The 13525-nt window shown below is 40.9% G+C and overlaps 1 protein-coding gene across 4 annotated transcripts in view; it reads left to right on the forward strand.

Annotated features, from left to right (window-relative positions):
* Positions 1–13525, forward strand: part of LOC112107452 (leucine-rich repeat and fibronectin type III domain-containing protein 1-like protein) — a 204699-nt gene that overhangs the window by 121552 nt on the left and 69622 nt on the right. Inside the window, exon 1 of one of the 4 annotated variants that reach the window (XM_026659677.1) lies at positions 13445–13488. The exons of the other annotated variants lie outside the window; for them this stretch is intronic. The gene's annotated coding sequence lies outside the window, so the exon portion shown is untranslated. Of the gene's footprint in view, positions 1–13444; positions 13489–13525 lie in introns of those variants that run through there. 4 annotated transcript variants of the gene reach the window in all.

Genomic DNA, 13525 nt, shown 5'->3' on the forward strand with positions numbered 1-13525 from the left:
ATGACTTGGTACGACATTAATAATAAAGGAGGAAAAATGCAGAAAATCCACAGATCTAGGCTTAATGCGCTTTTGCTACATTGCAGTTCACACAGAACCATCATTGTGGAATCCTTATAGATAATGTTTGTTGGCATGGTTAATGCTTTGGAATAAGAGTTCTTATTACCCTAGAATTTCTAAGCAGAAATATTCAGCTGATACCTAATGTATTTGTGTGGTCTAGGATGGTCTGTGCCTCACCATTTGCAACATTTTCTCTAGATGTTACTATTTTAGAAATGCCAAGATTCTAGCAGAGCCGGTAAAATTAAAGAAATAGGGGTATTTCCAAGACAGTACATAGTGATTGTTGAGAAGGAAAATAAAAAAAATACCATTGCCAATGTGCAGGAACAGTGACTTGCTAGGGTGGAAAGGATTGTTCCATAGTTGTTGTTGGGGTTTTTTTTGGATATCCAAATGGGCTGCTGTGACTACAGAGATCAGATTGCAGAATCAGAAGATAATGAATGCTTTATCCAGATTACAGAATAATCTCCGAATTTCCCCTTCTCTGATGTAACTCAGTACAGTGCTAGCAATGATTAAAACTTTAACAGTCACTCCTGAAATGCACTGAAAGTGCATGTGGCATGACCATTCCAAGCAGGTAGTCTCCAAAATGCAAATGAAGAGAACCCCAAATCCTGAAGATTCAGGCCTTTGTTATATGTAAAGATCAAAAGGCACTGTCAGCCATTTTGGTTTTAACAGCCTCTTTCGCCTTCTGAACTAAATTCTGGGCATCATCGTGTTTCAAAGGATTGAAACCTTGTTTCATTTTATATCACATAAAGCCAGAATGTGGGGCCTAAAGGAAAAAAGTTCTCGATTTTACTTTGCTCTTAGTGCCCAATGTAAAGTCAGAAAGGAGCAGTAGCAATTGGCTCCAGAGGTGCTGCCCTGAAACCCTTGGTTCAGAATCCACTCACCACAGGCCTGACCTACGATCTTAGAAAATATCAGGAAGAGAAGAAAGAATCTTTGTAAAGAAGAAAATGTTTCTATGGAAAAAGAAATCTATTTCCCCATGTAATCCTCCCCCTTTTTCATTTTGAACCAAAGTTACTCTCCATTTGAATATTGTTCTTTTGTTAATGTACTGTCTACAAATACTATCATTTCTTTGTCAGTGTAATGGCATACCTGCCTGCATCCATAGTGAGCATGCAATTTGATGCTTGTTAGACTTTGAATAGTAGGAGCTATGCTGGCACAGGATTTGTAATTAAATTATTGTCTGCCAGTCTCATTGTAACTGTCATTAACTGTCATCAATTGTAAAACATTTTGGGGTGGTTAAAAACTGGAACAAAACGCTAACGAACATTAGAGTTGGTAATAAGCTTCACAGAAAATACTTAAAGTAGTAGGTGGACACTTCATTATTTTGCATGTAATTTTATACAAATCCCACATTTCACTGCTACAGAAACGTTAGGGAGAGAGCGCCTGGATATAATAATTCTCTCTTCTAAAACGATGACACCTTCAGCAGCATGATGACCCCTAGCACCACGCTGAGACATTGGTGCAGCACTGACTCCAAGTACCCCATACTGAGTCACGCACATTTCCTACAGAGTACACTGAGTTTTCTTTGGAGAGCTGCCATTCAGGTTTTGATCAGGCCCATACCTGTTTAGCTTATGAGATAGTGAGCTCATAACTCAATGGTGGTGTGTTAAGTTGGTGTGTGATATTTTAAGAAGACACTAGAAACCAGTGATGCATGTTCCTTTCAGCAGAAGGTACAACATGTAGCCAAAAGAATTAGACGCTTCACTCTTTATACCAGTAATGGTAGCTAATTGTCTGTACAGTGGAAAAACCTAGCTCTTGAGCTTTTAAGACCAGTGCCCTGACTTATAACACATAAGGCTAGATTTGTGTCCTATCCTTTTCTCGAACTGAGGGGATGTGGGGGAGTGTCTCATTCAATGTCAGACTTTCTGGATTTTCCCTGAAGTTACACAATATGAAATAATACCATAAGTAGAATCAAAATTGTAATGCCTGTTGGCATCTCTGAGTTCTCCTGCACCCTCCATGCAGAAGTTCACTACAAACTGTCCTGTTGATATTCCTGCCTTTTGCTCACCCATGTTTCTCAAACATGATTAGCTGGCTATCTACATTTATACCTATCTGTTAGCATGGTACAATGCCTGCCCGTCCCCAGGTATTAAGTCAGTATCACTAGTGTACTGGTGCCACCCAAATATGGATAGCCCACATAATGCTGTAGTTGAATATTCCTTTCCAAATAGCTACATAGCATCACTGAGTCACATGACCCCATGCTATGGTTACTGGATTTTTATACTTCATATGAGTCCAAGAATGAGAAAATCTGTAGAGGTAATTTAAGAAAGGAAAATCATATGGGAAAATTGCTACAGTGTAGTCTTTTAGGCCTAATTATCGCATTGTGCTCTGGCAACTAATATGTTTGTTTGAGAAGAAAACAAATCTGCATCATTTTGAAGTAAAGCCAGTTGCTGGTACCTAATACATTTTGATCTGGAGCTATTTCCCCTGAGGGCCCCCAAATAAATGGCTTTGAACAAACATGACAGTACAAAAGGTTTTGTGGTTTCTCTTTATGGTTTTGTAGCGTAAATCCCAAGGAATGTTGGTAGGTGTGACATACGAGGGTACAGTCTAGACTAATGAGCAGCTGTACCATCCTTGCCCTGCAACATTGGGTGCCTTACAATGCCTTGCTGAAGGATTTTCCACCTCGGCCGCTCACAAACAGCCTTCCAGTATGCAAGCTATACCCTGAATGTCTGTGTGCTACAAAAGGGTCACACAAAACTGGGTGACTGGGCAACAAAATGGCAGATGAAATTTAATGTTGATAAATGCAAAGTAATGCACATTGGAAAACATAATCCTAACTATACATATACAGTGATGGAGTCTAAATTAGCTGTTACCACTCAAGAAAGAGATCTTGGAGTCATTGTGGATAGTTCTCTGAAATCATCCACTCAATGTGCAGCGGCAGTCAAAAAAGCGAACAGAATGTTGGGAATCATCAAGAAAGGGATAGATAAGACAGAAAATATCATATTGCTTCTATATAAATCCATGATACGCCCACACCTTGAATACTGCGTGCAGATGTGGTCGCCCCATCTCAAAAAAGATATATTGGAATTGGAAAAGGTTCAGAAAGGGGCAACAAAAATGATTAGGGGTATAGAACGGCTTCTGTATGAGGAGAGATTAATAAGACCGGGACTTTTCAGCTTGGAAAAGAGGCAAGTAAGGGGGGATATGATCATAGAATCATAGGGTTGGAAGGGACCTCACGAGGTCATCTAGTCCAACCCCCTGCTCAAAGCAGGGCCAATCCCCAACTAAATCATCCCAACCAGGGCTTTGTCAAGCCTGACCTTAAAAACATCTAAGGAAGGAGATTCCACCACCTCCCTAGATAACCCATTCCAGTGCTTCACCACCCTCCTAGTGAAAAAGTTTTTCCTAATATCCAACCTAAACCTCCCCCACTGCAACTTGAGACCATTACTCCTTGTTCTATTATCTGGTACCACTGAGAACGGTCTAGATCCATCCTCTTTGGAACCTCCTTTCAGGTAGTTGAAAGCAGCTATCAGATCCCCCCCTCATTCTTCTCTTCTGCAGACTAAATAATCCCAGTTCCCTCAGCCTCTCCTCATAAGTCATGTGCTCCAGCTCCCTAATAATTTTTGTTACCCTCCGCTGGACTCTTTCCAATTTTTCCACATCCTTCTTGTAGTGTGGGGCCCAAAACTGGACACAGTACTCCAGATGAGGCCTCACCAATGCCGAATAGAGGGGAATAATCACATTCTTCGATCTGCTGGCAATGCTCCTACTTATACAGCCCAAGATGCCGTTAGCCTTCTTGGCAACAAGAGCACACTGTTGACTCATATCCAGCTTCTCGTCCACTGTAACCCCTAGTTCCTATTCTGCAGAACTGCTGCCTAGCCATTCGGTCCCTAGTCTGTAGCAGTGCATGGGATTCTTCCGTCCTAAGTGCAGGACTCTGCACTTGTCCTTGCTGAACCTCATCAGATTTCTTTTGGCCCAATCCTCTAATTTGTCTAGGTCCCTCTGTATCCTATCCCTACCCGACAGCATATCTACCACTCCTCCCAGTTTAATGTCATCTGTAAACTTGCTTAGGGTGCAGTCCATGCCATCCTCCAGATCATTAGTGAAGATACTGAACAAAACCGGCCCCAGGACCGACCCTTGGGGCACTCCGCTTGATACTGGCTGCCAGCTAGACATGGAGCCATTGATCACTACCCGTTGAGCCCGACGATCTAGCCAGCTTTCTATCCACCTGATAGTCCATTCATCCAGCCCACACCTCTTTAACTTGCTGGCAAGAATACTGTGGGAGACCGTATCAAAAGTTTTGCTAAAGTCGAGGAATAACACGTCCAGTGCTTTCCCCTCATCCACAGAGCCAGTTATCTCATCATAGAAGGCAATTAGGTTAGTCAGGCATGACTTGCCCTTGGTGAATCCATGCTGACTGTTCCTGATCACTTTCCTCTCCTCGAAGTGTTTCAAAATTGATTCCTTGAGGACCTGCTCCATGATTTTTCCAGGGACTGAGGTGAGGCTGACTGGCCTGTAGTTCCCCGGATCCTCCTCCTTCCCTTTTTAAAGATGGGCACTACATTAGCCGTTTTCCAATCATTCAGGACCTCGCCTGATCGCCATGAGTTTTCAAAGATAATGGCCAATGGCTCTGCAATCACATCCGCCAATTCCTTTAGCACCCTCGGATGCAGCGCATCTGGCCCCATGGACTTGTGCTCGTCCCGCTTTTCTAAATAATGATCGAGATCTATAAAATCATGAGTGGTATAGAGATAGTAAATAAGGAAGTGTTATTTACTCCTTCTCATAATACAAGAACAAGGGGTCACCAAATGAAATTAATAGGTTGCAGGTTTAAAACGAACATAAGAAAGTATTTTTTCACGCACTGTCAACTTCTGGAACTCCTTGCCAGAGGGTGTTGTGAAGGCCAGTATCATCACGGGGTTCAAAAGGGAGCTAGATAGATACATGGAAGATAGGTTTATCAATGGCTATTAGCCAGAATGGGGAGGAATGGTGTCCCTAGTCTTTGTTTGCCAGAAGCTGGGATTGGGTGACAGGGCATGGATCACTTGATGATAACCTGTCTGTTCATTCCCTTTGGGGCACCTGCCATTGGCCACTGTCAGAGGACAGGATACTGGGCTTGATGGACCTTTGGTCTGACCCAGTATAGCCGTTCTTATGTGTGTACCTGCAACCTGCCAGCCAACTTGGTTTATGCTCTAGCTCTCAGCAGTCTGCGTTATACTGCAGGGTGACCCAAACAGACTCCCAATCTTAGATTTCCCCCCAGAAATGTATGTCCTGTACTGCCCAGCCCTCTCCTGGACAATACAAGTTTATATAACGTCTGTTATTTCTAGAATAGAAATAATATGCACACAACTTGCCACCCCAAATGGAGCTTCCCAAGCACTTCAATTTAAACACACTGCATTAGGTAAAACAATAAAACAAATTTAACTGCAAAGAGAGAGATGTTAAGTGAGTACAAGTAATGAGGCATAAAAATCAGAAATGGTTACAAGAAAAATAAAGTTAAAACGTAACGGGTGCCTAACTTAACAAACTGTTAAATTCCAAGCAGAGTTTTCTCACCACATGCTTTCAGCAGTCTTACTGACCAAACTTCGTAGGTCAGGGCCCCTTCTTCTAGATTCCAACAAATGCTTGCTTCAGATGCCGTGAATGCGATGGGTAGGGCGAGAGAGGGGGTGCAAATTATGAGTTTTCAAATGATACCTCACAAGACATACTTTGTACAAAGAGTATTACTTAGTGTGCAGGGTGTAGACACAGCTACATTCTGTCACAGTAGATACAGTACTGTTACTTCAAATTGCAATGTTAAAAAATTTCTATAAATCAATTTTTGCCAAGGGGCGTACTATTGATACCAATACTGGTGCAGAATACAAAGATATTATGCATAAGCCCAAAGCTGAAAAATACTTGTGTGTTTTTTTTCTTAGCATATGTGCAATGTTCCTCAGATGGCACATGACTGGGATTCATCACCGAATTTGGTTTATTCATTATTATACAATCTTGCTGGCAAGGTCAGTGTCTGCTTGTACAGGAAATGACTAGAGTTCCTGTATAGTTGGGTTTCAGAGTAGCAGCCGTGTTAGTCTGTATCCGCAAAAAGAACAGGAGTACTTGTGGCACCTTAGAGACTAACCAATTTATTTGAGCATAAGCTTTGGTGGGCTACAGCCCACTTTATAGGATGCATGCAGTAGAAAATACAGCAGGAAGATATATACACACACAGAGAACATGAAACAATGGATGTTACCATACACACTATAACGAGAGTGATCAGTTAAGGTGAGCTATTATCAGCAGGAGAGAAAAAAAGAACTGTTTGTAGTGGTAATGAAAATGGCCCATTTCCAGCAATTGACAAGAAGATGTGCGGAACTGTAGGGGGCGGGAAATAAGCATGGGGAAATAGTTTTATAGTTGGGATCTGTTTTCTCAAGAGCACAACTGATTTTATTTAATTCTTTCACATGAGGATAGGAATTACTGGAATGGATTAGCAGACAAGAGCTCCACTCTTCTTTCTGACAGAGTGGAGAAAGGTGCAAGAAATCACATAATGGGCCATTATAGAATAACTTGTCCTTGTAGGATTTTCTAAAGTCAGGTGACTTTGACTGCAGTGGGGCACAATTTGGACCTATGACTTTGGCTGGAGAAGATTAAAAAACTTCAAAAACAAAGTTCTCAAGTTTCAAGTAATTTTTTCCACCATGGGAGATGAACAGAGGAAAATACAGAAGGTATACTGTACTGAAGCAGAAATGTTTCTAAAGATAATGTTTATCAGGAGCTTTCTCTGCTCTGTAAAGCAAGGTAATGCTCTTGGCTCAGAGAATAGCCAGTGTATGGAATAAATGTACCAATAGCAGCTAATAGCAGAAATGTACTTACTCTATGGACAAAAAATACTGTAGGATATGGCTAGTAATTCCCAAAAGGGATTCTCCGCTTCTCAGCCTCTTCAATTGCCAGTGTTCCCAAAGCAAGAAGGCTAATATGTGATAGGCAGAGATAGCACTGACTTTCATTCCTGTGATTCATGTGACCATTTGGCATTAGTATTTACTCAAGTATTGAATAAAAAGAGAGTAATTACTTTAGCAACACTATCTTCTCATGACACTCATAGGATTCGTGCAAAGCCTAAATGGTTACTGCTCAGCCCTAATTAATGTCTGGGTGAGATTCAAATTTTTTTTCATGAGATTAGACAGAGAAAATGCAGTGGTGGAGTGTGTCGTTGCAGTTTGTTTTGAGGAGTTAAGATACAGCGACATCAGTCAAAAATGATGGTGTGTAATGTGCTGTGTGCATGATGCACTCCAATAAATGACATTTAAAAGTATCCATGAGGGAAAAAAAACTGCCTCCTGACAGAGTCAAAAGTTCAGGTAAAATTACCAAATTTTCCTTTTATTAATCCAGTTCCTCCAATCGCCCCCCCCCCCAAATAAATTTTGAGTCCAGTTTCCACCAGTAGTGCAAATGTTTTAATGTTACTTTGCATCATTGATGAAATGAAGCTAGGTGGGAAAGGGAAAATTAGCCTGAATATCAGCAATCCTTCCCTAAAACTTGATTCTGTTAACTTGTGAAATAGGCTTGCAAGGGCAATAGCAGAAGCCCTCATTGACTGGAATATTAAATGCCAGACCCGGTAAAGGTGTGGTGGACAAATAATACAAAAGGTAGTTTATGAATAAAAGGGGTGAGTTCAATCCAGTGTTATGTGAGGTTGTTATTCATTTTTATTAACACCCAGTAGTAATTTGAATACTCTTGAACATATTAGCTAATCATCATTTTGCATGCATGTATATTCACTCGAATATCTAAAATGGAAATATTATTTATAATTCATAATTTATTATCCTCCCATTTAAAGCTTCTGTTCTCAAATCAGACAGCAGAAGCACTTAGGTAACCAGTTACACACCACCAAACAAACAAAAAGCAAATAGGTGAAATTATTTTGGTGAACTATTCAGTGAATTCCAGATAGCATGAAAAGGGTGAAATTCATTCTGCAGACAGGGCTGAACTTCCAGTTAGGCACAGTAGGCACATTCCTAGGGGGTGCCTAAAAGTTAAAAGTGGCTTAAAAGATTCATTTTTTATGGAAAACACAAAGGTCAGCTGTAGGCGAAGGGTGGGTGGGAGGGGCGCATAAGGTGTAAATCCGGTCCTGCCTGCAGATAGGCCAGCACAAAGTCTAGTCATCACTTCAGTTCCAACTCAGTCCTCAAAACAGGCCTTCTGCAGAGGGTGAATTGCTCCCAAACAGAAGAAAGAGCTAACTTCACTACGTCTGTTATTCAAATGAATAATTTGACCAGCTCTGAATTAAATACAATGAACAATCCCATACTGTCAGAGTACATGATTTCTAGTACTTTTTTTCCTTCTACATTTCTGTGATTCTGAAGAAGATTTTGTTGCTGATGCTGTTTCTCCTTATTTCTCCTCCTACTTGTCTAAGTGGCTCTTGGCAGAATGCATCTGCATCTTGGTGCCCCTTACAGTCATTGCTATTCATATTTGGTTTGTACTGACTAAAGAAAAATCCCATTTGACAGTAGCCCTACAGGATACATTATTTTCTGGCTCTCATTTTCAAGCTATAGTATTATGTTTTAGACTTGATGTAGTGCTCTCTTATCCAGGAGCATATAGAGATTTATTTGAACTGCCAGCACATGAATGACTAGACTTTGATTTTCATCCTTATGTCTAGGATTTTGTATTATGGAATTTTAGCAGAAAAGCACCTCTTGATTAGTTTGCTTGAGATGGAAGATCGTAGAGCAACTTGGGGCTTTACCAGCAAGATAAAAATTTCCCACCAAATTTTTATGTCACAAAATATTTTAGAAACACTTAAAATTATTTCCTATTGAAAATCATGAATATCCAATACAGCTGCTCTTGAAAAATCTAATCATCACTGTTGGACAATGAAAAAAGAAAATGTCAGGTAAGCCTTCTTGAACAGTAAAGAAAGAATAGTGCAATAGATGCTATAGAAATTAGAGCTGGAAAAGACATAGCCGCGTTTGTCCTTCCATCACATCGAGTTTTACTTCCTGCAGTCCACGGCAAGAGCTTTCCCTAGTCCAGTTTTAAACCACTCAAACAAGCAATCCCATTGAGATACTCTCTCCAGACTTGTCGATCTTGCTAGTGGAACATTTTCCTTAATGTTCAGTCTAAATGTTATTTCTTAACTTTATCCCATTGTTCACATTTAGACCCCTTTTACCCTCCAGACAATTAATCTCCTTCATTGAGAGAGGCTTATTCTTGTAGGTGGTTTTATATCTTACTGCTCCCCCATTAATTCCATCATAACACTGGTTGTGTTTAGAAATATTAGAACCAGGATCCTGTTCCTTCTCTCCCATAATATTTCTGTCATTGTATTGGATGACCAGAAGGGAGAAGATTTATCTTATGACTTATCAGCCTTCACTGCTAGAGTTTGAAGTTTATAAATAGCTCATTTTACCCCACTCCGCATACTAATTAAAAACATGCAATTGCTTTAAGAACAGGTAAGTCAAAAAAGATTACAACATTAGACCTTGTTGATTCTAATGAGGATTGTTGATTGAAGGTGCTCATTGTACTTTTATCTTCAAGGACTTGGAGACAGTAGTGTCTTGTAATTTTACATATCCTGACCATTGGGTGTGGAAGTGAATTTATAAGTTACAGCACAGAGTGCGAAGAACCAAATTCTAAATATTTAATTCTTAACCATAGCAGAAAAATAAAGGAGAAAGAAAACAGAAACTGGGGACGATGATCCATTAGTGAATCTCCTTCTCAGCGCTTCCTTTATAGCTTTGTGCCGACCACATGACATGCAGCTCTCTTTCATAGTGCAGACTGTTGCTGCCCATCAGTCTTCACTTTTTGAGTGGACTCAAGATGGACTCTCAAATAGAGCACATTGCTGTAGTCTAATCTTGAGGTAGCAAGGGCCTTGTCCAGAAGGAATGGTCACAGTTATATCTCCACACAGAGATGAAAAGAGAGCTCTTGGCAATGGCTGATACCTGAGTATCCAAGAGTAGCCCCTGATGTACTAAGACTCCTAAACGGTGAACCTGTTTAATGATGCCACAGTCTTGCAATCAGAGTTGCTGATCTAAGGCCTGATCTAAAGTCCATTGAAATCAGTGGAAGTCTTTCCATTGACTGCCATAGGCTTTGGTTCAAGCCTGTAATCCTTTACAAGTTTTTCTGGTTGTTTCCCACAGCTAACCAGCATTTGCTCAGTCTTCTCTGGATTTTGCACCACCAAGATAGCCCTTATCCAATCAAGGCAAAGGCACTAGTGAAACTGAAAGTTACATTTGGCTCCTTACCTCTGATTAGTTATTTTATTTTACTGGTTTTGAAAGTGCATGTTTTCTGTCCTTTCAGCAGGCAAAGCACAATATACTACTGCCTGCAAGTGCTACAGCTCCATATGTTTAAAAGATACCCAGGATTCTCCTCTTTATCCTGAAGGATCTTGAATGGGGGCCATACACGATGATCTAGCAGCAGTAGTAGTTACAGTACTTTGGAGTTTAGGTGGTGGTATATACGTTTTACAGCAAGCCTTAGAAACCAGTGTCGCAAAATCTTTTTAAAAAAAAGTTAACTTGCTGTTACTAAATTTGTACTTCCGCAGAGTGCCCATCACCATGCAGGATCAGGCCCTTCATTAGGAATGAATGACTAGCAAAGCTGATTCCTCCAGACATATCAGGTCCTCAGATGGTGGTGTGCATTTTACTTTAGATGGTGCTGTGCATTTTGACGGATTTCTGTTAAGCTTGCATAGCATTATACAAAGTCGTTGCCATCTGTATGTTATTCCATATGCTACGACACGATGTGCGCATTTAATTGTAAGCATTGACCACAATCGCAGTTTTGCTTTTGCTCTTACTACAATGGATTGTTGGCTCATTTGCGTAATTCGTGGAATTGCTCTGCCCCAAAAACAGGCGCTCCCATCACATTAGTAACTACAGTGTGATGCCAGTAAGCAGTATCTCAATGAAAATGTACATTACTCTAGACTTCAATGGCTCTGTTTGAATCAATGCCTTACTGTTTTTAATATTTAGTGAGAGTTGCATGTTGCTTTTTTTTTTAACTGTGTATATGTATGTGTGGCAGGGTGGCAGGCGTAAACTACTACAAAGTTTACTATAAAGAAGGGGGGTGCGATCAAATAAGTTTGTGAACCACTGCTCTAGATTACTGCATATTGACAATTACTGCCCAACAATATGGAATAAAGAGGTTGTAATTGCTGGCTTAACCACCCAGCTGAGAAGTCTCCTGGTATCGGGGAGTCCCCATGTGGCACAAGACTGGTGCATGCCATTTCTCTCACAGCATCCGGGGTAGGAAGTGTAGGTAGAACTGTGTTCCAGGGAGCCTTAGCTGGTGCAAAGTCCATTCAGGCACCGATATAAACTGCTGCAAATTGTAGCAGTGTCAAGTCACTCTAACTTGGTTGAGGGCTGAGCCAGCCCTATGACTGGTGGGGGATAAGGTTGGCCTTTATTAGTTTAGCCAGTCCCTTGGATCAAACTTATTGTGTCTTACCATGGAAACAATCTCAAGTTCAGATATATAGCTGGTTCCATTGAATTCATTAATGGAGGTTACAGCTGGAAATGAGGGAAGTTTTGTTTTATTCTGTTTCCCTTAATTTGATTGGATTGGATAATCTGTCCAAGGAAAAATTATGACCATTAGAAAATAACAGCAGTTTGTCTGCTGTGCATTTTGGACCAGAGTACAATAAACGTTATATATATTTATATACGTACAGAGTCAATAATCCTTGATGATACCTGGCAATGAAAGGAGATACCAGACTCCAAAGAGGATAGTAAACATTACTGTCAAGCAAGGTCACAAAACAGAAGAATTTGCGCCATCCATGCAGTTCGTTTGAGAGCTCCAGTGGAAGGGCTGCACTAACATACTCCAGAATTTCATTTGTTTTTGCAAAACTGTCTTGGCCAAAGGCTCTCCATGGTCAGGAGCTGGGTAGCACACTGCAATCATTTGTGACTGTGGTAAACCTTGGTGAAAGCTGCCAGGCATTATCCAAACAGGAGAAAATGGATATTGTCCATGTGATACTGAAATGTATGTGTACAAAGTAACGCAACTCCAAAACTGGGCAGTAATCAAATAACCCCAACTTGCCATTATCCAAGGGCACCAAAAATACTGGCATATTCCATGGTAAGCCACACCGTTATGTCATACCTTTCCCAAGACTCATCCATATTCTACATACAGGAAGCTGCAGCTGAAAACAATGTCATTTTATCTCCAGCCTCCAGGAGAATCTGGTATCAGGAGTTAGGCTTTGTGATTATGAAATGTGCTGAATAATTAATTTGTAGCTTTTGAGTCAGCTGTGGCAATTTTCCTTATTTTATATGCTCATTAATTAGTAGCATCTGTAAATAAGATAGTGTCCAAACTAAAACTGTATTCTATCACTATATGTAACCATCTGTCTGTCTTAAGATATTTCTAAGGAGCCTGTCATTAAGATATCAAACTATCCACTGCTTAAATAATTGTGTTAATAGTGAAAGTGCATCTAGATGAATGCAGCAGCTATTGTGTGCTTAGCACTAATTAATGCAGAGCATCACCCATTAGAAAGGGGAGTGTTGGCTAGGACACCTGTTTGTTACTACTTCTCTTCCAAAAGTACCCTGGGATCTATAACCTGGACAGCACCTGCTAGGGACAAGCCAGAAGCATTTGGATTGAACAACTCATCTAAAGAACAGATAAGCGCTTTGTGGGGCTGAGCTGTAGATATTAAAGAGGTGAGTGACAGGCCACACACCAAACTGAGCCCAGGCCTTTTGAAGGATCTCTTCTGATACATAGACTTCTACCAAGTCCAAAGCTTGATCTGGCCTGATGTGCCCCATAGCCCACCATGTCTTTTGTGGGGATCTCAGTTAGACTGGAAGTTTTGACTTGCCTCCAGCTGTCTGCAGATATCCTGATTTTGAGTGATCACGTGGTAAATGCATTCTGTTCTGACACGCGGAAGCCCCTAAGTGATTTCAAAACAGCAGCTGGCCCAGCAGATGTAGTCAGATCCCACTGTACGTTCAAGAGGTTATTGGCCTAGGTACATATCGGGGTAGAATGGACTTTGGGTTGTGTCGCAGGCAAAGAGGTGAAAGGAGGAGAGGACTCGGCCAGTTTTGCTGAGCAGGAGGAGAAGGGTCTGATGTGGGTAGAAGGAATCAGGTGGTGAAATGGATTTGTA

The sequence above is a fragment of the Terrapene carolina genome, unplaced genomic scaffold, assembly GCF_002925995.2.
Source record: "Terrapene carolina triunguis isolate 2854851 unplaced genomic scaffold, T_m_triunguis-2.0 Scaffold649, whole genome shotgun sequence".
Lineage (NCBI taxonomy): Eukaryota > Metazoa > Chordata > Testudines > Emydidae > Terrapene > Terrapene triunguis.